The sequence below is a fragment of the Harmonia axyridis genome, chromosome 7, assembly GCF_914767665.1.
Source record: "Harmonia axyridis chromosome 7, icHarAxyr1.1, whole genome shotgun sequence".
Taxonomy (NCBI): domain Eukaryota; kingdom Metazoa; phylum Arthropoda; class Insecta; order Coleoptera; family Coccinellidae; genus Harmonia; species Harmonia axyridis.
The window spans coordinates 26,541,350-26,567,996 of record NC_059507.1 but is presented as its reverse complement, the minus strand read 5'-3'; the positions used below and the strand labels follow the sequence as shown (position 1 = coordinate 26,567,996).

The window sequence follows — 26,647 nt, the reverse complement described above, 5'->3', positions numbered from 1 at the left end:
ACTACTTCACATCAGTGCTAATCTGATTTTGGTTTATTATTCTTAACAATAGTCCTTCATAATAGTTCAAGGAAAACATAATTTAACCCTACTGAAATTTTCGCAGTATACGTTTTGGAATGTATAGAATAATGATGTTGTTCCCTCTGTATAACTTGACCAATGGCCATCAAATATAGGATATTAATTGCAAAATAAAAAAGCAACAAATATCAATCATCCATAATCACCAAGAAACTCAACAGTCGACAAAATCAATCTCTCAGAGACCCCTCTGTAATCCATAGGACTCTTATCCCAGCGAAGATGGGATTTTGAAGGTCGCCCATTAGAGGATCCAAGATCACCTTGAGTTTCCTCCATTACCATTTCGAGGAACGCTGCCTTTTGTTTTGTCCCAGATCCTCATCCCGCTGATTGTTTTTATTTTTTACGGTATCGTAGGACAGTGTGTGACTAGTGGTTGTGATTTTTTTCTTCTCTTTCATTATTTCATCTCTTTTTATGGATGCAACAAAGGCAGTCAGAGTGGCGCTCGGTGCCGAACGGTTAATGGTTAAGAGGAAGGTTGCGATGTTGCCGGATGGACTCCTGGTATCAGTTTCGATGACTCCGTTAGTATCCTGAAACAAAACAATATTTGAAGAACAACTACATTTTTATGTAGTTTTGTGGTAGCTACCTATAATATACATCATTTTGAGCTGAAAATTTGCATATTGAGGTTTGAGACAACGATCTTTATCTCTAAATTATTTCCAACTCTCTACAACTTCCGGTTATACACGAAACAGACTACAATGTACTTCCTTATTTCAAATGGCACACCCAGTATATTATTGCATCATTAAATATCTGTTTTGTTGACAATTTCGGCAATATACCTTGGGTAAAAACTCAACGGTTCGTGAGTTAATGGGATTCTTATGAAAAAAATGATGGCGAAGAGGAATCACATTTTTTTCAATTTTTCGGCAGAAATAGTTTTTATCAAAAAAAAATTTTTTTTTCGATTTTGCAAATACGTACTGTTATAAGACTGTTTGAGGTTTGGCCCAAAAATGTACAGGGTGTTCATAAGAAGATTATGCACAACTTTGGAAAACTCAAATTCATCAAAAGTCAAGATACTTTTTTATTACCAATTCGATTGTTCTCACCTTATACTAGATTTTCCTAAAATGGATTTACGAAGGAAAATGGGAGATTTTTTGGATAATTTTAAGAATAAAATATTCAGTGAACATGAGCCAGCAAACGCTTTGTTTTTGAGATGCAGGGTGTTTCTTGTTAGTCGTACTTTTAAGTGATGTTTATATGATTTTATCGAATCTTTATTAATCTTCGCTACAGAATGGGTAAATAAGTACAAAACTTATAATTAATTTATTCATCACAGCGTACTCACTGGATGTTTATAATAATTTAGATTTTCCTGAGGATTATTATGAGCTATTTGAATTTTTTTTCTCGAAATCGATAGCCGATACTACAAAACTACAACAAACCAAAAAGTGTTGTACTAGACAAGAATTTTTTCTTACATTTTTCTGAAGTACCTGTGCTCCAGCAAAAAATAGTGCTGGAGGAAAGAAGCGGGTACCCTTCCAGAAAAAATATCGCCCTGTAGATTTGCATACAAAATAAGCTTATCACAAGTGAAAACTTTAAATTGGAATATATATATGCCAATTCAAGTTGAATATCTTGTGAAGGGAAGGTGCTATGAAAAAAAAACTTGAACTTCAACACCTGTATCTCAAAAACAGAGCGTTTGCGGAGTCATGTTATAAGACTTTTTTTCTTGAAATGATCCGAGAAATCTGTCATTTTCATTTGTACCTCCAATTAAGGAGCATCGTTATATATGATCTGATAAAACTGATATCTGCATTCTGCACAAATAAATTGCAATTTGAATGAAACACAATAAATTGTATGACACAGCCCAGACAATTTCTCGATGCGAATTACTCAGTTCAGTTGTTTGATAACTACAGTATTGAATTTTTGATGACAAATGCAAAAATCACATATGGCAAATAAGAGGCGACGCTGACAAAGCAGATAGATAAAGGAAAATAACAAATCTCGGACATAGACGTGCTCGTACTCATCTTGAAATTCATAATCCGTAAAAGGGTCCGATTTTTTAGTGCCGTGTCTGTTTCAAAGGTAAGTAAAATAATTGGTACGCCCTTTGCTATGGTCATCAGGAATAAGAGTGTCAATTTCTCTCCATGATTGTTTTACTATTTTCATATTGCGAAAGAGGTCATTATAATAACAAAGCTAAGAAAATATTGTAAAGTAAATACTAAATATCATTCAGACGTGCACGTCTGAATATTTACTTTACAATATATGGATGATTTTGCGTTGCAAAGATTCGAACGGAAATAAAAGTTTGAAAATCATATGAACCTACACCCAATAATCATATTAACTGATATCACTGTTAAAAGATTTCTAGTTTGCTAAAAAAACGAAAAAAAAAATTTGCCATAGATTCAATTATTGAAAACTGTTCACATTTCATGGCACAAACTATTTCACTATTCAATTCACAGTGGAGCTATAGCTGTGTTTTTGTATCCTTGGAAACTTGGCAACCTCGCAAGTCCGAAAACTTGGGGCCCGGCTATACACAGGTAACAAGACGGTACTTCTTCGCATATGAGAAGAAATTTAAGTTCGGTGAAGACCTTGAAACCGCTTTTAATTTGTTGCCTTTTTATGTAGATTCGTGCCCACAAGGATGCAATGTGAACAGACAGCGATCGTAAAATAAGATTCGCCGATAAAGTGACTGAATTTCAAATATTTCATGGAGATTATCAAAATTATTTATGCGTTTGAGAATTTTTTTATTAAAGCAGTTTTAGATAGTTTTAAAGGGTGTTTGAGATTGATTGAACATTGTGACATTGATTTCTAATGTTCGATAAATAATATTATAAAGGTTACTTTTCATTACAAGATAATATATTATATTCGGAGAATCGAGATAAAAATGTACCTTTATCTCCTAATGTGCTTTTCTATATAACCCTTCTCCCTACAAATACAGGGTGTTTCCAAATAAGACGTGAACCTTGAAGGAGATGTTAGTATCGCTCATTTGATGACGATTGAGCCATATTTATTGATAACCGAAAATCAACTGTTATATATCTGAGTTCTTGTGTTTTTTGAAAAATTTCTCACCTCACTCCATTTATCGTTAATTTTTTCTACGTTGACCAAGTTTGATTTGAATTTTGCATTATTTTCATTTTAGAAGGATATGATATGTATGAAAAAAGCAAAACTCTGCTCTATTAGATGTTGAATAAGAATTAGTATGATTTGAAAGTTGGTATAAGAAGAAAATAATAGTCTCATTTGTTGGGTATTTGATTGTTAGGGATGGTAGTTTACATAATAAGTTTCAATAAATGAGTAAAAATAAAAGTAAATTTCTAATATAAATTTGCTTCGAATTCCACAATTCATATACAGGGTGGCCACTTTTTCAATGGGATTGTATTGGTAACTTTTAAACCATAAGAGTAAGAAGGTCGGTCAAATGGAGAAAAAGTTGCATGCATAGAAGCATTATCAAGCAGTTCAAACAAATCGAGATTATCAGGGCCGGTTTTCGAGATATCATAAGAAAAGTAAATTATGTCATTTTGATTTTTCTTTTTTTCCCACTTTATTTCAAATATTATCAAAAAATGTTACAGGAATTTTTTATTCGACAGTAAATTATCCTCAATTTGACGTAATCAGATTTCGTATCCAACGTTTCGTACTCTCTGGGCTACCCTCAACCTCATTTTTTTCAATACGGACCTGCATATTTTATGACATTTTTCAAAATAACTTTTAACGCTGAATTCAACGATATATCATACAATATCATTCAAAGTTGATTTTCAGGTGATTTTGACCCTCATCCAAATTTAATGGTGTGTATGTAAGAAAAAACAAATCTATTAACGATATCGATGTTCTGGCCCAAATTCAATCGAACCCAGAAAAAAAATCGAGAACTGTGGCCAGTGAATGGAATTTTTCAAAAACTGCTGTTAATAAAATAGTCAAGAGACGCGAATACAATGATTTTAAATTTGAATACCAAGCCTTGCAAATATTTTATCGTAATAACCTCAAAATAAAGTTCGATTCTGTAATTCGTTTCAACGGAACAAATGACAAATACAACAATAGTGATACCTCGCGAGGAAATTGAGAATGTTTTGGAAGGTATTTAAGGAGACCAAACAAGCAAATGTATAAGAAGTATGGGTTCCAGAACCGTAAAGTGCATTTTACAAAATGGTGGACATTTCGAACACTTACTTCATTAATTTTCATTTACTTTCGAATAATCATTTGATTTTTCTTTCATTAAATGATACTTTCGTTCAATTATTATGAATTGAAATATTTAAATGATTATTATAAAAGAAGAACCAAGAAACCAGTATACTGGTTTCTTGCTTTGATTCTAATATGTTCCATTTAGTTCAAGATGGGTAAGTTGACTTTCCTACGGAATTTATTGCATATTGCATGTTGTTAATTAAACTAAACGAAAGGTAATACAGATCCGAGCCAAAGAAAATTGGATGAGGGTCAAAATCACCTGAAAATCTACTTTGAATGACATTGTATGATATATCGTTGAATTCAGCGTTAAAAGTTATTTCGAAAAATGTCATAAAATATGCAGGTCCGTATTGAAAAAAATGAGGTTGAGGGTGGCCCAGAGAGTACGAAACGTTGGATACGAAATCTGATAACGTGAAATTGAGGATAATTTACTGTCGAATAAAAAATTCCTGTAACATTTTTTGATGATATTTGAAATGAAGTGGGAAAAAAAGAAAAATCAAAATGACATAATTTACTTTTCTTATGATATCTCGAAAACCGGCCCTGATAATCTCGATTTGTTTGAACTGCTTGATAATGCTTCTATGCATGCAACTTTTTCTCCATTTGACCGACCTTCTAACTCTTATGGTTTAAAAGTTACCAATACAATCCCATTGAAAAAGTGGCCACCCTGTATATGACAAAATAATTTTAAAAACTTACCAAATTCCATCTTCATTTCCTAAAAGAGTTTTCGTTGGAATGCAGGCACTAATTTTGTTTCAGCAGATTTTGATTTGAAAGAGGAAGAAGCAAACAAAGGAAATTAATGATTCAAATATTTTTCTATTGCGATTGAATACAAAATTTCAGTAAAAAATATATTCATACATTATGTTTGAAATAACCTCCACCATTCCTTATCCAAGCACGTGCTCTCTTTTTCATTTCTTCCGTTGTGACTTTGCAATTTACTCTCAATCTTCTCGCTGCTTCGTCTATTCAACGGTGTTAGGTCTGGACTTCTCGCTGGCCACGTTTATAATCCAAAATTAAACGCTTCAAGTTGATGAAATATATATTATATCCCATAATGAAAAACCTCCTTAACTAATATTAATAGTAAAGTACATATAATACTAACACAAAAAACTGCCAATTTTACACTATCGTTTATTATTTCTTCTTTCAACGAAAAAAACAAATTAAATTATCAATTTGAAAAAATACAATGAATATCTAGCTGCAAGATTTGAGCCTAGGATTATTCATTCCAAAATCCAAATATATTTCAAGAATTCATATCTCCGGAACTAAAGAGTGTTTTTTTAGAGCTATAGAACTTTAAATTCCAATGAAACAACGATGAATTATTCGACTGACATGAATTTCATTTATCCGCAAGATAATCTTGTGGCATTACATTTTAAATATGATTTCTGGCATATGACCACCACGGCTGGCTCGGATGTAGTCCAATCTGGACGTCCAATTTTCGATGACTTTTTCCAACATTTGTGGCCGTATATCGGCAATAATACGGCGAATGTTGTCTTCCAAATGGTCAACGGTTTGTGGCTTATCCGCATAGACCAATGACTTTACATAGCCCCCACAGAAAGTAGTCTAGCGGTGCTAAATCACAAGATCTTGGAGGCCAATTCACAGGTCCAAAACGTGAAATTAGGCGGTCACCAAACGTGTCTTTCAATAAATCGATTGTGGCACGAGCTGTGTGACATGTTGCGCCGTCTTGTTGGAACCACAGCTCCTGGAAATCATGGTTGTTCAATTCAGGAATGAAAAAGTTAGTAATCATGGCTCTATACCGATCACCATTGACTGTAACGTTCTGGCCATCATCGTTTTTGAAGAAGTACGGACCAATGATTCCACCAGCTCATAAAGCGCAAAGTTTTGTTTGTTGACGTAGCCATTCAACCAGAAGTGCGCTTCATCGCTAAACAAAATAAAATGGACGTAGTGCGCGATACGTATTCCGCACAGAACCATTATTTTCGAAATAAAATTGCACTATTTGCAAGCGTTGTTCAGGCGTGAGTTTATTCATGATGAATTGCCAAACCAAACTGAGAATAAATCACTTGACAGCTGTTAAATCGGTCGCCATTTTGAACAATAATGCCAACATAAAGTTATATACCTCGAAAAAAAACACCCGTTACATATAAGTGCTAGAACTCTACAGTAAAATATTGCATTCAGTATTATAATCGTAGCAATATATATTTTAAATTACATGATAATTACTGGATAAGTTTCCGAGAAATGATTTTAACATTCAAGGATCGTATTCTCGTGCGGTAAAGCAACTAATTTTTGTAGTGAATTTCATCCAGATAGCATTTATAGTTTCGAGAAAAGCTCTGAAAGGTGGATGAATTGATTTTTTTGTTCGATTTTTAGATTCTATATAAGTATCTAAATCTATACATTCCAACACGAAAACTGTGAAATTTCAGAAGTTATATTTTTTTTCTTCTAACGATTCCAAAGGTTGGTTACTGAAAATAATAAACGATTCATTTCAGTTTATCACTAAGAATTTTTTGAATTCGTTGGATGTGGAAAATTTTTTAGGAGATCATGTTTTTATATTAAGTATATCTATTTTCCAAAATGTGAAAAATCAAGTAAATTGCATATTTTCAAAATACGTCCATTTCTTCCTTACAAACAAGTTGATAGGTACATTAACAAATATTTAAAGGATTCAGCCCCTACTGATGGAAATTCATATTGATTTGATAAAAATAAATAAATTTAAGAATTCATGGAAATAAAAAAAGTGTTTATATTCATTTCTATCAAATACATTAACAAAGATGCCATCTCAAGAATGAGGAAACTAACTTGAAAAATTATGTTTCATAATTTCGTTTTATAACACAAGAAATTTAAACTCATCTGTGATATTCAAACCTGGAACTACGTTTTATCTTTTCAATAGATATTCGTAACATTAGGTATAGATTTCGAGGAATAATTTTTATGGCCTCTCCAATTGATGGATCTTGTTTGCAATTTAGGAGGATCAATGCTGTCCATCGATAGAAACTTTCAAATATAGAAAAATTTCATGCAAATATATGTTACATTTTTCGACGAGAATGAATACCGGACAGAAAATGCTTTCATTTAATTCTTGAAATTCGACAGACTACGAAACTCAAAATTTCAGAAGTTAAGTAAAACTTTTTTCAAACATTTTCAAAGGTGAACTACTGAAATCAACGAAATTGAATAAAAATGAATATACAGGGCGAGTCTTTGACTTGTACATATATTTTAACCGAAGATTCTTGGGGTCAAAAGAAACACTTTTTTCATTTACCATTTTTTCCGATTCGGCCCTGTTCAAAAGATATAGCCATTTTAAATTTTCATAATGAGCTAATTCACCCCTGGTAACCGGAACACTGAAGTTTTCGCAAGTATAAGATATACAATTTGAACCTTGGAAATAAGCTATTAAATTGAAAAAACCATCATAAACTCACTTTTAACATTCCATTTGTTGAACAAAGTAGTATTTTCAATACAATAAATGAGTTATTCCAATTTCACTGACGATAAAGATTAAATATTTTCCTCTTGATTTTCTATTTCATTTTTGATAATCATAACGAATTGAGCTCGCTACCACCCATATTAGCTTAGCTCTGATACTCATAATTCATATCCATTCATTTATTACATCGCATTTATAATATATCGTACAAGAATTGTCATTTAACCTCACATTCACAAATAAATCTGTAAAAGTTCTAACACAGACTAGTAGTCTGTGGTTTTAAGTTTGAACCTCAAATTTCGAGTGTTGCAAATTTAAACACAGCAGTTCGAATAATCTATGTTCTAACCTAAAATATTCATTTACACTGTTGTTGTTATTATGATATTTGCTTAGAATATAGATAGATATTAATGTTCTAAGAATATTTGATATTATGTTAGCATGAAATGAAAATCATCGAAGATTTGAAGAATTTCCAAAATAATTGTGTGGATACAAAATAAATGAGTGTGCATTCTGATAGAAAGTAATTCCTTTATGAAATGAAGCATTTGATTTCCAACGATCTCATAAAAATAAAAATAATGATCTGCTTCAATATTTTTGGAGCCATCAGTGTGAAAATATGGAAATGAAGTTTTATGGCTCTGTAATCAATGGAAAATGTTAGACTCCACTTGTTATGAAATTTGTTCTATAATATGTACCTGCATTTTAGCCAACTCTACTTGATTCATCTTGATTTCGCCATTGAAAATAAATGAGAAGTAATTAATATAAATATCCACAATTGAATATCCTGTTTCTTTCAACTCACCTATTTGTTTTCATATTAAAACAATTATGGCACTCTTGGAAGTATGTCAATCATATGCTTTAGGATGAATTTATGGAGTAGCAAAAGAATAAAAGTATTTAATCTCAATCACATGAAAATTTGTCTAGTATGTACTTAGTGGTATGTTTCGATGTGAGTTTGAATGACCACAAGAAGAATACAGTATTGTTCGATGGCAGTCTTTAGTGTGATATTGATTGTTGTCATTAAAATGGGACTATTTTGTGAAAACTTTTTTAAACATGGGCTTTATGGTAAATCTGGACTTTTCAAAATAAAATGTTGATTTTAATGAAGTATCTTATTATCTGAGCTGTGTCAAAGCCCAATAATTTGTAATCAAATAGAAGAGTTGAGGTGAGCTTATTCAAATAACTTCATTTTCAAACTAAGTTGGCTAGTACTTCAATTCTAAAATCTGAGACATTACATCATAGTAAATATTCATTTCTGTGGTTTTTTTTTCCACAACAGAACAGAGTTGCATTTAGCCAAAGTACCCAATTTTTTGAATTTCACAGATAATTTTTTTTTTTTTAAGATCAAGTTACTCGAAAACGGCGCTTTGTACGAGAAAATATGAGGAATACTTTTATTTTTCAAATTAGCCAAATATTCTTCAATGAACGTTCAAATTAATTTTAAGAGTTGGGTTCTTAGATTTTCTGGTATTTTTATGTGATGTGATGTTCATAATGAAGAAACTGAAAGATGTGTAGGGAATCTTGTGTTCGGAGAAGATGTATCACATCAAGGAAAAGCTATATTCCAAAAATCATTTCCTTCAATAGAACCATTTACGAGATATAGCCGAAAATCACATTTTTTTATCGATTTTCAACAGCCTGTATCTTAGTAACCTGTCCGAATCGGAAAAAACTATAAAGGAAAAAAGTATTTCTTTTGACCTCAGGAATCTTCGGTTAAAATATATGTACAAGTCAAAGACTCACCCTGTATATTGACTGATAATCATCGAATAAAAAAATGTCATAAAAAAAAATTTAAATTAAAAAAAAAAATGCCTGAAAATGAGATATTCTGCCAAGAGAAATGATGAGATTAGCTTAATTACAAAAGAGATCAACAGATCGTTTTTGTAATTAGGAAGAACTGAAGATATAGTTACATCGAAACGAAACCACACTCTACAGCGGAAAAATTACGTCAAACAATTACAAGTCGTCTGAATTACGTTACCTCTTGTTTTTATTCAAAAAATCGAAAGTTGATTTACATGGATCCGCTCGTGCCGTGACCGTTGCTTTTTACTTTCTCCTCGCGTCTCAGGTTCAATGTATTCACTTTTACGTTTCGATGATTTTACCGGACCACAATGCACACCAAATTTTTTCATTAATTATTCGCGAATTTGTCTTAGCTCCAGATGCAACAGTTTTGTGGATAGACTATCAAGATGAGAATATAGGCTTTATCACTGAAAATGACTTTGTTTGCGAAATCAGTATGCATTTCTTCAGCTTTTTCAATTGTAATTCAGAAAGCGTAAAATGCAATTCAGAAAAGCAAATTGAATTTCAGAAAATGGAAATTCTTATGTCAGTGCAGAAATAAAGGGAGTTAAACTTTTCAAGTAGGTATCTACTTTTGAGTTTGCTTCATCATGGTTCAACTTATAACGATGATTTATTTAAAAAACGTTTCATAAACAGTTTGTAGTTGAGTACTGGTTGTTGAAGTCTATCAATGGCAAAACATATTTATGTGAGGAGTAAAAAGTAAAAAGAGAAAAAAGTAATTTATATGTATGTATATAGTTAGTTATTTCAGCCATCGTGTAACGAACAAAATACGACACGAACGGAAGAGTGATTGTACACCAATGAATTCGTAAGCACTCTGCGAATACCAGTCGTCTAGTGTGTGACGTCACGACACTTACACGTACTATGAAATTACTCTTCCAAGCACAACTTCAAAGTCCCATAACTTTTTCATTTCTAGAGATATTTCAATGATTCTTCCACATTTTTGTTTCATTTTACATGAATTTTTAGAATTAATCCATAACAAAAAAATGAAAACTAGTCCACTGGTTACATGTAAGTACTTCAGAAATAACAAAAAAGAATAGCCATATAACAGGCCAATTGAAAAGTCCCCGGTCTACCATAGTGGAACACATTTTTTTGGCAAAATTCGATTTTATTATTCAACATAGTTGCCTTCGAGGGCGATACAGTGATTTTAGCGATCTTCCAACTTATTGATACCATTTTTGTAGTACGAATTGTCTTTCACTTCAAAATAGGCATCAGTTTCGGCGATTACATCTTCATTGCCGCTAAATTTCTTTCCAGCAATCTTTTGAGGTCTGAGAACAGGAAAAAATCGCTAGGGGGCAGATAAGGCGAATACGGTGGATGCAGAAGCAATTCGAAGCCCAATTCATGCAATTTCTCGAAGCACACGAAATTCTTTTTTTTCCATATTTTTTCAAATAACAAAAGTAGCTGCCCTCACAACGCAATATCTCACAAACTAATGGTCGTACTGCTGTCAAATTTTGACAGGTATCGTTTGAAGGTTGGTACTCACTAAAAACCATATGGATTTAATACTAGCACCGCCATCTGTTCACAGACCGGGGTCTTTTCAATTGACCTAATATGATCTAGTAATTTAGAAAACTTACGAGCTAGAGAAAAAATTCTAAGTTACATTATACTGACAAATTATACGGAAAATGAAATCATGAACTATTGAATATGTAATGGTACGATGATGGTAAAATTTCTTCAGAGAAGATTTCATTTGGAATGGTTTCAGAGTTGGGAATTATGTAATATACTCTAATTTATTCAGAAATGCTAGATATTTGTATAATCTAGGTCCTATATCGTATGGTACCTGCTCATTAATATTAATTAATTCATTAAAACCTCGATTAATACATTATGTCCATCTGCAAAAATTGTACTTGTCTTCATGAAAATGATCCTTACAAAACATTCGAGTTTGATGTCACATTCAGATTCAATATCAGGTAGGTATATATATACACTGCGCAAAAAAATTAACGCACATAGAAATCTCAAATTTATTCTACAACTGAAGGTGTTCTCAATGATAATTATTTTTATCAGAATTATGCATGCATATGTTATCCACTTACAATGCTTTTCTTCAATACAGATGTTTTTTCCCAGCAGGAATAAAAAAAGATGAGATTATCAGATTTTGAATGTATTGGCTCCATTCTGAAATCAGTTGTTCTCGATCAATTTTAGTGATCAATAGTTTTACTTTCGTTTGATTTTCTACACTCGATCGCTATGCAACGCGAAACACGCAATTTGACCCAAGAGGAATGTGCCCAAGCGGTAGTTTTGCGAGAAGAAGAGTGGACATACACAAGAATTGCAGAAAGGTTTGGAGTTTCCCATACAAGTGTGTCCAGAATGTGGCAGTGATTCAGGGAGACAGGTATGAATGTCCGAAGACCAGGACAGGGTAGACCACGGGTAACAACTGCCATTCAAGAACGTTACTTGAGAGTTTCTTCGTTGAGACAACGGTTTGCAACCGCTCGCCTCCTTCAAAATCAGCTTGAGCAAACTCATGGGGTGCAAATTAGCACTCAGACAATAAGAAATCGCCTCAGAGAATATGATTTGACGCCTCGTGTTGCGGCAAGAGGCCCAGCTCTTACCCCAGCCCATCGAAGGGCGCGTTTGGATTTTGCGAGAGAGCATATCCATTGGGAAGAGGCTGATTGGGAAAGAGTTATCTTCACAGATGAGTCTAGATTCTGCCTCTACCATTGTGATCGACGTTCCCTTGTATACAGACGTCCACATGAAAGATATGCTCAGTGCAATTTCCTGAATACTACTGGTTTCTGGGAAGGATCGATTATGGCATGGGGTGGAATATCTTTGACTGCTCGCACAGACCTAGTGGTCGTTGGTAATGGAACTATGAATGCTGATAGGTATATAAGGAAGATTCTTGAAGAGCATGTAGTGCCATTTGCCGCATACATTGGTGAAAATTTCATTTTTATGGACGATAATGCCAGACCCCATCGTGCGCGCATCGTTCAGGAGTACCTTGAAGAGGTTGAAGTTTCTCGAATGGAATGGCCAGCAAGAAGTCCAGATCTCAATCCGATTGAGCAGGTTTGAGACAACCTCAATAGAAGGCTGAGAAGTTCAGAAAATCATCCAGCTACTCTTAATGACTTAGGAATCCAACTCAGAGAAATCTGGGAAGGATTAGATCAGAACATTTTAAGATCACTCATTTTGAGTATGAACCGTCGTTGCCGAGCTGTAATTAACGCAAGGGGGTGGAAATACCAAGTATTAAATCACTTATCAGCATACCAGTATTTTGAAAATTGTTTATTTCTCTTCTTTCACATAAGATTCGGTAAAATCCTGAATTTTTCGTCCATTTAATGTGTCTTGTTTCGTTCAAAACCTTCCCGAGAGAACATAAAAAATAAGTTATAAAGTCAATGTAGAGTTAACTTTCATTAAAATTGAGATTTTCAGAATGTGCGTTAATTTTTTTGCGCAGTGTATTTCTGATATAACGCATTCGCAAAAATGAAAAATAAAAAACTCTCCATATGCAGGAAGCAACTCTCGCTTTCTAAAATCATATCTCCCATCTCCAACCAAGGTATTTCCGCGTTCGCAATTAGTTTAAGTCAACCACTTATAAGTGATATTTATATTGAATTCCTGATTATTTTGAACCTCGCTTTCGATCATCATGCACGTAACCTTGGCTGAAGAACGGCCGTATATCCGTTGCAATGTTCCTTCACGCTGTTGTCTTCGTGGAGATGTTAATCTTTTACGAAGGCATAAAAAATTTAGCGATTGTAAACATCCGGTTCATCTCGGCCGATTATGAACATCGTGATGTCTTTATGATATTTTCATTTGAACCCAGGAGCGTATTATTGAACATTCTTATTGTAGTCGAAATGTTTGGGAAATATGTTCGTAATTTTATCATGAAACATAGGCTAAGAGGAAATACATATATTATTATTTTTATTAAATGAGGAATCAGTACCATCTGTCTTATCAATCCAAAACAATCAATCCACCAACATATTAAAGCACGCTTTACTTTCCGAAAAGTCTTGATTATAATTGTCATATTTTGTCTAAGTTTGATCAATCTATAAAAAATATAGTTCATTTGAGTTTTAATTGTTAATAGGGATTCACGGCTTTGCTTGATATTCTAGGTACATGGCTCAAGCTCAAGTATCTTGAGCTTGACTTGAAATCAACTCACGTGTTTAGTAGTAGTTTTTCAATGTCAAGTAAAGTATTTATTTATTAAGTACTTGACTTAATATTGAAAAAATACTTTTTGACTTGAACTTGAGTTGATTTCAAGTCAAGCTCAAGCTACTTGAGCTTTAGCTTGAGCCAAGTAGCTTGAATATCAAGCCAAACCGTGAATCCCTAATTGTTATCTAACTTTCAACCTAGCTCTGCTCATATGATTATCACAGAAAGGTCAGTCATTCTAATTCGTTCATAATAATAACTTGAATGTAATCCTTATTTCACACTAAGCCTTTTTCAGGCCTGTTTTTATCAAATGAAACATGAAATTCCGTCATCATCAAGAAAATTAACGCTGTAATCGGATATTTGCCCCTAAATTGCTCTCTTGTTTGGAAAGAGACTCCCAGCCAGCTACAAAGGATGTCACGAACCAGATATCATAGCCTTACAAGAGACAAGACCATCTACCAGAAAAAGGATAGGAATGAGGTCGAACAAATCAGAAGAAGGCCCTAATTGTCAAAAGTAACATAGACCACCACTTTGAAGATATACCAAGTAATCGGAAGGGATTCACGGCTTGGCTTGATTTTCAATCTACTTGATCTTGAGCTTGACTTGATTTCAAGTCAAGCTCAAGTCAAGTAGTAGTTGTTCAATATCAAGTCAAGTATTTATTTATCAAGTACTTAATCATATCAAGCTACTTAATTTTTAGCAGTTTTATTGTGAAGTGTTACATCAATAAAAAATTATGGAATGAGGAGGGATCTCGTAAAAACACTTTCATTTATTAAACTTATTGTATAAAAAAACGAAAATATCAACTTTTTTGAAATACAAACATAAATTAAATCCCTATGAATCATAACAAAACATAAGATAATAAAAAAATGAAATTTCTTAATATTGAGAAACCTCAGGATTTGTCTGATTTCATAATTTTCCATCCAGGATCTAAGACACATGAGGCATCTTTTCGATTTCTCGCCTAACCTATTGCGGGTTTTTGTAACTGTAAGAGCAGCTCTGGAAAATTGGGAAAACAGAAGCTGAAGATGGTGGCGTTGATAAAAATCCTTGGCCATTTTGGCCAAGTTCGGAGATATTTCTGAAACTACCAAAATCTACCAAGGATTCCATAGAAATGTGAGAAATCTACTAATAAAGTCACACAGGCCAATGCTTCAGTCTCTCGGCGCTCGAGGAATCATCTCATGTAGTCTAAGCGCACACGAGATTGCAGAAATATATGAAGTGCGATGCGTGCATATCAAGCTCCAATAATATTGAGTAATATCAAGTCATAAAAAAAAATAGAAAATAGTCAAGACAAGCTCAAGTATGTGATTTTTCACGAGCTTGATTTTCAAGTCAAATAGTTGTTTAAAATATCAAGCTACTTGGATTGATGAATCCCTAGTAATTTGCAAACAGAAGCTATATCTTCTTCGTCACAAATTAAGCCGTATAGGCTTATGAGTTCCAATTCATTCCAATTTAGTGAGTGTGAGATTGATGTCCAAGAATCTGTCGATTTTATGTGGATTCTGCCTGAAGGTAATTGAGTCTGTGGTCGTCAATCCCGTAAAATTCTCACTATACCTTGCTTACATCCATTTTGTCTACAGGTTCATTCCATTCTCGTCGCTTTCGACCCCATCTATTCACATCCTTGATCTCACATTCATTTCTTATGTCTGTGCTATCTTGATTATAATATTTGCCAATCCAGGACTCATGAAAATTTCATCAACAGACTTAATACCTCAAAAAAATCTAAATGAAGAAGATCTGAAGAAGATGATGGAAGGAAACTTCTCAAAATCAATATTGATTATATAAACTGCAAATCAAGAGAATGGAACTGCAAAACCGAATCTCAAGACTTAAATCGAAAAGCAGAATACTAAAGTTCAAGACCCATAATTTCAACGTACCTGCCTAGAACTAATGGCCTTCTAGATGTATCAAATATTGTCATACCCAAGAGTTCACGCTAGAGACAGTGGAAGATGGCACATTGAACCACAGGCCAATAGAACTCAGATTTGGTTGAAGATAGAAAAACTCCACAGACTGACAAAAGGACAAAGAAATACAACAGGAGAAAATCTCTGAAATCTCACATATCAGAGAATTAAAAGACGAAGTTGAAAAGTTAGAGACAAGAAAAAGAAAAAGGCATAGGGAAACTGTGGTTCCACCACTTTACTAAGAAGGACAAGCCTACAAGATAAAAATGGACAACTACACTATCAAAACCTGCAGAATAATAAGAAACTTCCTGACGGGAAGGAATTTATACGTCGAAAATAGCTCACGCAATATCTATCAATAGCAGAAGTGTCCCAAAATGCAATTCTAGAACCATTACTCTACAACATATATACATACGGAATCCCAAAAAACCAAGAAATCTGTTAGCCCTATATCAAGATGATACAAAATTAGCAGTAGACGAACCTACATTATAAACAGAAGACTGCAAGAAGCATTGGAAGATATAGATGAATGGTTCATTAAATGATATCATTCGAATAAACGACAATAAGCGCCAGGCTATTGTCCTACAGGAAAGGACGCTAGATATCAACTCAAATGTAAGAATAGATGAAGAAGAGATAAAATGGGAAAATGAAGTTGATCATCTAGGTATAACACTAGATAATAAACACATGAAAAATATAAAATATGCAGTGGATAAGACAAGGTCAACAATGAGCAAACTTCACCCATGTATAGGAAAAAGAGCCAAATAAACCAAAATAAGTATGATCGAGTCAATTGCCAGATCACAGCAAACATATGGATCAGCAGCATGGGGCTATGTGGCCAAAAGGCATATCAAAAGATACAAGCAATCAATCAATCAATAAACTGTTATGAGCTGCATTGAATACACCGTGGTTCGTAAGAAATCAACAAAGCAACAGAGAGTCAGAATGAGAAACTGTCAGAGATTTCTTGAAGAGACACGCTGCAAAAGTTTTTGAAAAGCAAAAGACTCGTTGACTACAACTCAGCGTTCTATGATTCCGGGTATGTTATGAATGTTTAATTGAAGCTATGTTTTACTCAAAAAAAAAATAAATTAAATCAATCAATTACACGAAAACCGCTAGAGATACAGAGACAAGAAAATTAATACATAAATATTCTAGAGGCTATGGCTAAACGAAAAAAGTAATAATATTCAAGGTATTTTATTTAAAATATCCAAGTTGTTTGTACCTTCTTATTCAAGCGGCAGTGCCCCAGCGCTGAAAATACATAGGCGTACTACTTTGCTTCCGCCGTTTTTTCCCGAAATTCGAGGTTTTATTGTAAAAATTGGTCATAAATTTATGATTCAAAGTATTGTCCATCGCTGGCCACTACTTTCCCTCATCTTTCGGGCAGCGTATGAATTCCACGTTGTAAAACTGATCATCTTTTGAAGCGATCCACGAATCGATCCAAGTTTTTACTTCTTCATAAGATCGGAAGTGCTGGTCAACCACGCCAGGTGCCATTGATTGAAATCACTGATAGTCCGAAGGAGCAACGTCTGGAGAATACAGATGGGGTAGGACTTCCCATTTCAACGTGTCCAAGTATGTCTTTCAACATCTATGGCGTTATGTTTACGAATACCTAAGCTTTCTGTACGACACCTACGATCTATTTATTTCGCCTACAACTTACCGCTACACTGATCTTCTGCAAAACGGCGGAAGCAAATTTGTACACTTAATATATTCGATCGATAGAGCAGTAGATCATAGATTCCGTTCTCCGTAAAAATCCAAGGTACCATCGACCGTGGCCCATCCTGTATTTATTCTACATACAATTTTTTTTCATTCAAAAGTAGTTTCAAAACTTCTCTGAACTTCGGTAGGTACCATTTACCGCTAAATGATCGTGTGGATAACCACATAAACATATTGAGCATTTTTTTTTCCAGAGCATTCTCTCCAATAAAATTTTTTTATTGGAGTGTTGTGTGAGAATTTTAAATAGCATATTTTTCATTTTGAAATCGTGTTGCATTTAAAAAAATAGACCAAAAACTCGACTCAACCCGCCCAGATCTTAATCGTTATACTATCGGAACTTGAATATTCAGAATTTGAGCCGTTCTTGGTTGGATTCTTATCGGAACCAAATTAAAAATAAAGTGAATATAAACCATCCGTGATATGAATTATTCAAAAAATGTTGGGAATTTTTGAATGAAAATTAACAATGGCATGAATAAATTCAATTTTCAATAAATGAAACAAAGAAAACTCCGCTCCGATTAAAATAGAATATACAGGCTCGATCCAAAAATTATATTTGAATATTCATTCTATAAAAGCATATCTTAGCTTTTGAGCGAAGAATTCGGAGAGAATCCATAAAATTAAAAACCGAGAGAAGTACTAAACTGGTATTTGGAACTTTTCAGTTCTTGTTATATACAAGGTGTTCCACCATTGAAGAAGCGCTCTATGATAGTTTTTCGGCACAGTATCTTTAGGCTCTATTAAAGCTACATTATCAAAAGGTTTGGAAATACACAGGGTGTATCAAAAAATGTGAATGACCATACACCCTGTTTCAAAAAAATTGTTTGATTGGATTCAATAAATGAACCCAAACATACCGTTTTTGAGATATTTCGAATTTTCATTAATTGAAGAGAATAAGATTCTGAAAGTGAATTCCTGAAGAACGAAACAAAAATATAAATAAATTCAAAGGTACTTCAAAACCTCACTCAATAAATCCCCCGAAATGTAAATGTTCATGTTTCCGTTTTTTTATAATACAATGCCTAAGTGTATGCCCAACTTCTACTTGTAGAACAAGATTGGAGATATCGAAGAATATTAGGTTGAGTTGGGGGTTTTCATGGTTTCTATCTCCACTCTCCAAGACCTCTGTAAGACCTCTCAGAATTTCAGAGTTTTTACTAGTATGTCCACCAATTTCTTAAATTCTTCATCCAAAATAGCTGGACAGACCATAATACACTCACTACCTAGAATCGTTTTTCAAGAATTTCGATTTTGTACCTACGTTTTGACGCCACAAGAATGTTGCAGACTCGACTTGAAAACGTGGAAATAAATCGTTAGTACAGAAACAATATGGCAACGTCTAAGGGAAGCTCCTTTGCAACCACGTATTTTTGATCGAGACCATGATTTTATAAGAAATACTAGGTATGCTATTGGGCATTTGAGATAGAGAAGGAAAATATCCCAATCGCACCTTAATTTGAGTGTGACAAATTGAATTGTATACATAAGAAATCTCAATGGAAAACCTTTTCTCTAGAATATAAAGGATATGAAGGATTGGGATATGAGAAATGTGGAATTTTCTACTCAAAAAACTCACAAGAGCTTCAATCGCGGATCATTGTAGGGTACGACTGATCTTTGCTAAGAATGATGTGCATTGGGTAGAAAACTATTGCGAAGGAGTTTTCTGGACAGATGAGTTTTGTACGTATACTGGCGGTAGACTGGCAAAATGAAAGATATGCCCAAAAAAACTTCATGAATGATACTCTTTTTAGTGGACGCTCAATGATGCTGTGAGGTGGAATTTCGTTAACGTCACGTACTGATTTTATTCTATCAAAGAATGGAAATCTCAACGCTGTACTTTACATTTTCAACATTTTTGAAGAAAGTGTAATGTCATTTGTTATATATACTGGTCCAAATTTTGTCTTCGGAAATTAGGTTGCTACCATCGACTGTCCAGCTACCTAGTTCTTTTCATATTGTGAATAAAAGTGGAAGTACAACAGGAAAAGAAAAAATCTCTTATACCTATACGACAACTTTTGAAAAACATTGAAAATCGATGAATTTGTTCTTTTATTCATTAATGTCATTATAGTTATTTCGTATCCTCGATAATGCTAAATTAAATTTTTCATTACCATTCAACCTTCAGATTCGAATGAATAGTTGGGATCAAGGGAAATTTCAAATATACAGAAAAAAATGAATGAATAAGGAGAACCTTCACCTTCCAGTGAAATAACACTATCGAATAACCTTTTTAATTCATTTGACGTCCATGAGGATCTTCAAAATCAAACAACGTTTGGGATTCAATTTCCGATAAAAATAGATATTTCTCTAATTCTGTGTCAAATCCGTTTATTCTGCTATACCTAGAACAAAATCGTGCAAGAATAACAAGTCAATTCAAAAGTCCCCGGTCTACCTTAGTAAAACAAATTTTTTTGGCAAAATTCGGTTTCATTATTCAGCATGTTGCCTTCGAGGACGATACAGTGATTATAGCGATCTTCCAACTTTTCGATAACATTTTTGTAGTACAATTTGTCTTTCGCTTCGAAATAGGACTCAGTTTTGGCGATTACTTCTTCAAAGGCGCCAAAATTCTTTCCAGCGAGCATTCTTTCGAAGTCTGATATATAGGAAAAAGTCGCTGGGTGCCAGATCTGCGAATACGGTGGATGCAGAAGGAATCCGAAGCCCAATTCATGCATGTTTGCCATTGTTTTCATTGATTTGTGACACGGCGCATTGTCTTGATGAAACAGCACCTCTTTTTTCTTCAAATGGGGCCGTTTTTTGAAGATTTCATCCTTCAAACGATCAAATAGCGCTATATTATATAGCGTTATTGGATCAAATAGCGCTATATTATATAGCGTTATTGGATCGTTAAAAATCGCTGTTGATGGTCTAGCGCTTTTGGAGGTAATCAATGAATATTATACCTTACGCATCCCATAATACTGATGCCATAACCTTGCAGCACACGAAATTTTTTTTTTTCATTTTTTTTTTCGAATAACAAAAGTATCTACACTCATAACGCAATATCTCACAAAATAATGGTCGGACGGCTCTCAAATTTTGAGACGTATCGTTTGAAGGTTGGTACTAACTACTACCAACTAAAAATCATATGGATTTAATACTAGCACCGCCATCTGTGCATCAGACCGGGGACTTTTCAATTGGCCTAATATGGGTGACAAAGTAAATTGGACGAATGAAATCTGATTGATGATTGCCTTTCTCCAATACTTACAATGAACAATTTTATTTCATTATACTGTTACCATTTAGAGTGCTGCAATTTCTCTCAATATTAAGATATCGCAATTAATAAAAAGAGGAAATGTTCAAAAAATATGAGGCCACATCTTGGCTGTTGACCATTCTCATCACATGTTGTTCTGAATAAAAGCTTACTCTCCACTTTTTCATTCATCCCTTTATATAACAAAAAACGAAGTAAAACTGGGGATGGCATTTGAACATCAGGAATCAGACTACAATGCAAAAAACTTTTGCTAAAATCGGCAGAAAGGTTCAAGAAAAAACTGCCAACTCCGTTGAGATTTTTTTCGGTGTGTATATTTTCTAAAATTCCTATCGCACCAACTACAGTCCAAGGGGAATACTCACACCAAATTCCATTGAATTCAGATAAGAAGTATGGAAGTTAAGGCTGTTATAAGGATGTGCAGACACACAGACCGTCTGATAGACACGAAACCAAAGTGATTCAGGCTGTATTATGCGAGCGGAAAGTGATCACATAGTTTCCTCTATCTGCGATAGACTCGGAAGCAGTAATTTCATATAGGAAAATTAGAAACACGCAAAACTATCATCGGTATTCCCTAATAACAATTCATCGCAGTCGACATCGACGAAAACAGGCGAACAGATAGTCATAAAGTGCATTTTTTCATTTACGCTTCAATAAAAACAGTAATCTAACGAACAATGATAGTTGACCGGAAAGAGGAAATCTGTAAGCCATGATAATGACGATAGCCGGTAGTTCAAGGTTTATCAGAACGAGCAGATGGAAAATGGAACCTATTATCATCAGCAGCTATGTTATGCCGATGAAATTCGAAGAGGTAGAATTATATTTCATTTGCTAGATAGCAATTTTACGAAAAATTTCATAGCCATACTCAAGGAAACCCTAAATAGGGAGATTAATGGCCAATCAAAGAAAATGGCTGGTAAAGTATATCCAAAGACACTTGGAGGAAGCCAGAATATTTCGATTATATAGGGTGTTTTTTTTCGAGGTATATAACTTTAAGTTGGCATTACTGTTCAAGATGGCGACGGATTTAACAGTTGTCAAGTGATTTATTCTCAGTTTGGTTTGGAAAATTCATCATGAATAGACTCACGCCTGAACAACGGTTGCAAATAGTGCAATTTCATTTCGAAAATAATGGTTCTGTGCAGAATACGTATCGCGCACTACGTCCATTAGCGATGAAGCGCACTTCTAGTTGAATGGCTACGTCAACAAACAAAACTGCCGCATTTGGAGTGAAGCTAATCCTCAAGTGTATGTCGAAACACCGTTACATCCAGAAAAACTGCCTGTTTGGTGCGCTTTATGGGCTGGTGGAATGATGATCGGTATAGAGCCATGATTACTAACTTTTTCATTCCTGAAGTGAACAACCATGATGTCCAGGAGCTGTGTGGTTCCAACAAGACGGCGCAACATGTCACACAGCTTGTGCCACAATCGATTTATTGAAAGACACGTTTGGTGACCGCCTAATTTCACGTTTTGGACCTGTGAATTGGCCTCCAAGATCTTGTGATTTAACACCGCTAGACTACTTTCTGTAGGGCTATGTAAAGTCATGGATCTATGCGGATAAGCCACAAATCCTTGACCATTTGGAAGACAACGTTCGCCGTATTATTGCCGATATACGGCCACAAATATTGGAAAAAGTCATCGAAAATTGGACGTCCAGATTGGACTACATCCGAGCCAGCCGTGGCGGTCATAAGCCAGAAATCATATTCAAAATGTAATGCCACAAGATTATCTTGCGGATAAATAAAATTCATGTCAATCGAATAATCCATCGTTGTTTTATTGCAATTTAAAGTTCCATAGCTCTAAAAAAACACCCATTACAAGGGTTGTCCTAATTTCTAGAAATTCCTGCGAATTTATTGCGGAAGAATAATTTCAAATAATAATAATAATATTTATTCACCATCAAATTTTACATGGTTCGTCAAAATAACAATAATATTTAAATTTGAAACATAAAAATTCTTCTGAGCAATAAAATGCACCCTTCACCAATATCTCCTTAATTTTGCTCTCAAAATTTTTTTCTGGTAAATTCTTTATTCCATTTGGAAGCCTATTGAAAAGCTTTATTCCCCAATAATTCGAAATATTCTGAGTGTTTTTCCTGTGGAGTGGAGTGAGAAGATCGTTCCTGCATCGAGTGTTGAACCTGTGGTAAGTTCCATTTCTTGGCATATTATTTCCTCAAATACATTTATCCCCGACTATACGCTTAGGATTTGATATTTAAAATATCAGAAGGGCAGAGCTCGGTCGTGTCCGGTCCTTGTGGTCCCCCTGGTTCTCGTCGAACTTCTGGTCCTCTTACACGCGATCGTTGGACCTGTCCTTCGCTTCCTAGGAATTTTCTCACCGTCCTTGCAGTACCTAAAATTACAGCTTTTTGCATTATATTACATATATACTCACTAAGTCCTAGTTGCTTGATATTTCTCTTGAGATTTTTGGGTACTATTCCTGTTGTTGAGATGATAATTTGAATAGTTCTCGTTGATATCATTCCCCACTGGTTTATTATTATTATTATTATTATTATATTATATATTATTATTATTATAATATTATATATTATGATACACATATTTCAAACATTCTCTGATGAGTAGACATGGAAAAGTTAATATTTTATGATCTTTGAAGTATGTTTTACATGAAATTCTACTTGTCACTCCATACATAATACGTATTGCTTTTTTTTGCAAGATGAACATTTTAGAAGCATCTGAATCATTTAAACCCCGGTATTTAGCGGATCGCGGTATCCACTTCAAAGGGACATCTGACCAATCATTTTTATGGACTAAATCAAGTGAGTTTGGATATACTATATAAAATGTGTGTAATACATTTATAGATAAATTTTTACTTTACTTTTTGGCTTTTTTGAAAATTTTAAATTTATCCACTGTTTGACTGTTCTTCTTTATCTTTTTGCATATTTTACGCTCGATCACACACCTGTGATATAGGTTTTACCACTAAGAGGTTTCATTTTGATATAAAAAAGGAGTATATTTTAAGAGAAATCAATGGATATTTATTTCACTATAAACAGGAGGTATGCTATTACCGATGGAAAATGATATCAATGGATATTTATTTCACTATAAAGAGGAGGTATCCCATTACCGATGGAAAATTATATCAGCCAAGTGGCTACGGTTGCAGCACCATATCCTTCTCTTTGAAGTTTCCATGATCAAATCCTCGAAAACTTCACGAATTCCATCTTTGAAATATTGTATCGATTGTGGAGCATTGGTATAGATCGTTTCCGTGGTCCCAAATTAAAAGTATAAATGTCTTAAATCACAAGATCTCGGTGGCCAATTGTTATAACATCTTCAAAAATAACACCGCCAGGAAAATTTCCTGCAAAATTGCGATTGTTTTGTTGCTTGTGTGGCACGTAGCGCGTCTTGTTGAAAGTAAATGTCGTCCATATGAACATCTTCCTCATTCGACTATATGAATCATATCAGATCGACAAGGAATCGACCAGCCTGGGTTTTCGCCATCTGTGCGGGATACAATAGCAATAATCTCAGTTGTTTTCGATTGACGCACACAGTTTCGATTCTTCACTTCGATTCATAACTTGTCCCAATAGCTCAACACCGTAGAAAGTATTGTATAATATTGGAAAATTATTGAGAAATCACATCAAAAATAAGGAGTAGGCAAGAAATATTAAGAACAAAGGCAAAGGGCAAAAGGTAATAGATATTGTTATGTGTGTGTCACTTTCGATTTACTGTAAATGTACAAGTTCCCAAAATAGTGGGAGGAGCACTCATGAACTCAAATTAACGATATTCAATTCTACCATTTTTTAGTCCGTTACCAAGGATTTAAATTAAATTGTAGCCCAAGGTACGGAGGTACTGCTACATAAAGCACGAATATATAGCTCGACGATGTTCATTAAAAATTTCCAATTTTTTCCTTTTTTCCAATCAAAATGTAGAAAAGAGAGCTTCTGAATTTAGTTTTAATTCGGATAGTTGTCCGTGATATATAAAAGGTTTTTCAATAAGAGGTTTCATTTTAAATATCCCGCTATGTATGCAGCTATCACTTTTGAAGCTGTCACCTTTTCACATTTCACAAATAAAAACTTCGCTTTTACTTTCAATGAAATGATGCACGCTGCAACATGATGTGAGTCCTCATCTCCACCATTTTTTTCATAAGAATCTCATTAACTCATGAACCGTTGAGTTTTTACACAAGGTGTGGCATATTACCGAAATTGTCATCAAAAAAGCTAATAATGCAATAATATCTAGGTGTGCCATTTGAAATAAGGAAGTAGAGGTGTGTTTCCGGTATAACCGGAAGTTGTAGAGATCTGAAAATATTTTAGGGAGAAAGATCATTCTTTCAAATTCCAATATGCAAATTTTCAGCTCAAAGTTATGATTAGTTTTCCATGAACGTTTAATACGCCATCCCGGTGAATCACCCTGTATACTGATAGAATATACTGTCAAGAAATATATTTGGCATGAGAGAAATTGCACAAAAAACAGGCAGAAAAATTATAAACATGAAGTTACATGGAATACTTCTTGATAGAAGTATTCCATGTTACTTCATTCTTACTACGTTGATACGTAGTAGTGAATTTTACCTCAGGTCAAAACGTTTTTTGATGATAGTACCTTACTAGGTACTAATGGTACTATCATCAAAAGGAACTGTGATCTCAAAATTAAATGCATAATTGTTAAAATTGTAAAAATTATTATTGATATTTCAATTTGTGAAGTTTATGATTTCAATTCTATTTATCGAACATTTTCTCACTAATTTCAGATCTTTTAACTCTTTTAATGTGTTCTTGTATTATGTCACAGCTGAATCGATTAATTCAATTGAACAATATTTGGATTATGGATTATGTAGCGGAAGAATTGATCAACTATAGACATACCTAGAAGATAAAAAGAATGGTCTGATTTCACAAATGATTAAATTGATTTTTTCAGCTGGGTCAAATGTAATACATTATATATCATACCCAACGCATCAAATCCAGCCAAGTCCTGTCTCCTTGACATTATCTCGATAGCACGGTTGTTTCCGTTGATTATATTTAACTAGCTTTCACCGAAACTAGAAGTTGAATTCTTCCTGAGGATAGGAGAATTTATTCGCGCATGCTATTGAATAATAACACGGAACAGACAGTAAAGGTGACGATTATGTTATGTGAAAGAGATTGTTGAATGGACATCGCTTTAACAGCCTTGAAACTTTGTTGTTAATCGGCACCGACAAAGTTGAAATTTAGAAAATGTGGGAGAAAAAACACGACGTTCACGATGTACTACTAAACCAAAAAACTTACGGAACTTCCTCAATGGAATAAGAAACAAATTTCTTGAATCACCTTCAAACTTCTGAAATCAAACACCAGCTTTTTGAAATGGTAGTTGATCGTGCTGCGAAAGGCATTCCTTCCCAATTCTTCTCTTTTTCTGAAAATTTGCCATCTGAAGC

At 34.0% G+C, this 26,647-nt stretch overlaps 1 long non-coding RNA gene across 1 annotated transcript; it reads right to left on the bottom strand.

Annotated features, from left to right (window-relative positions):
- Positions 1-26,339, bottom strand: LOC123685220. The gene is made up of 2 exons (XR_006748270.1): positions 26,166-26,339; positions 1-623 (listed from the first exon to the last, which is right to left on the bottom strand). It is a non-coding gene; the product is annotated as an uncharacterized LOC123685220 (long non-coding RNA).
- Between the last annotated feature and the right edge of the window lie 308 nt (positions 26,340-26,647).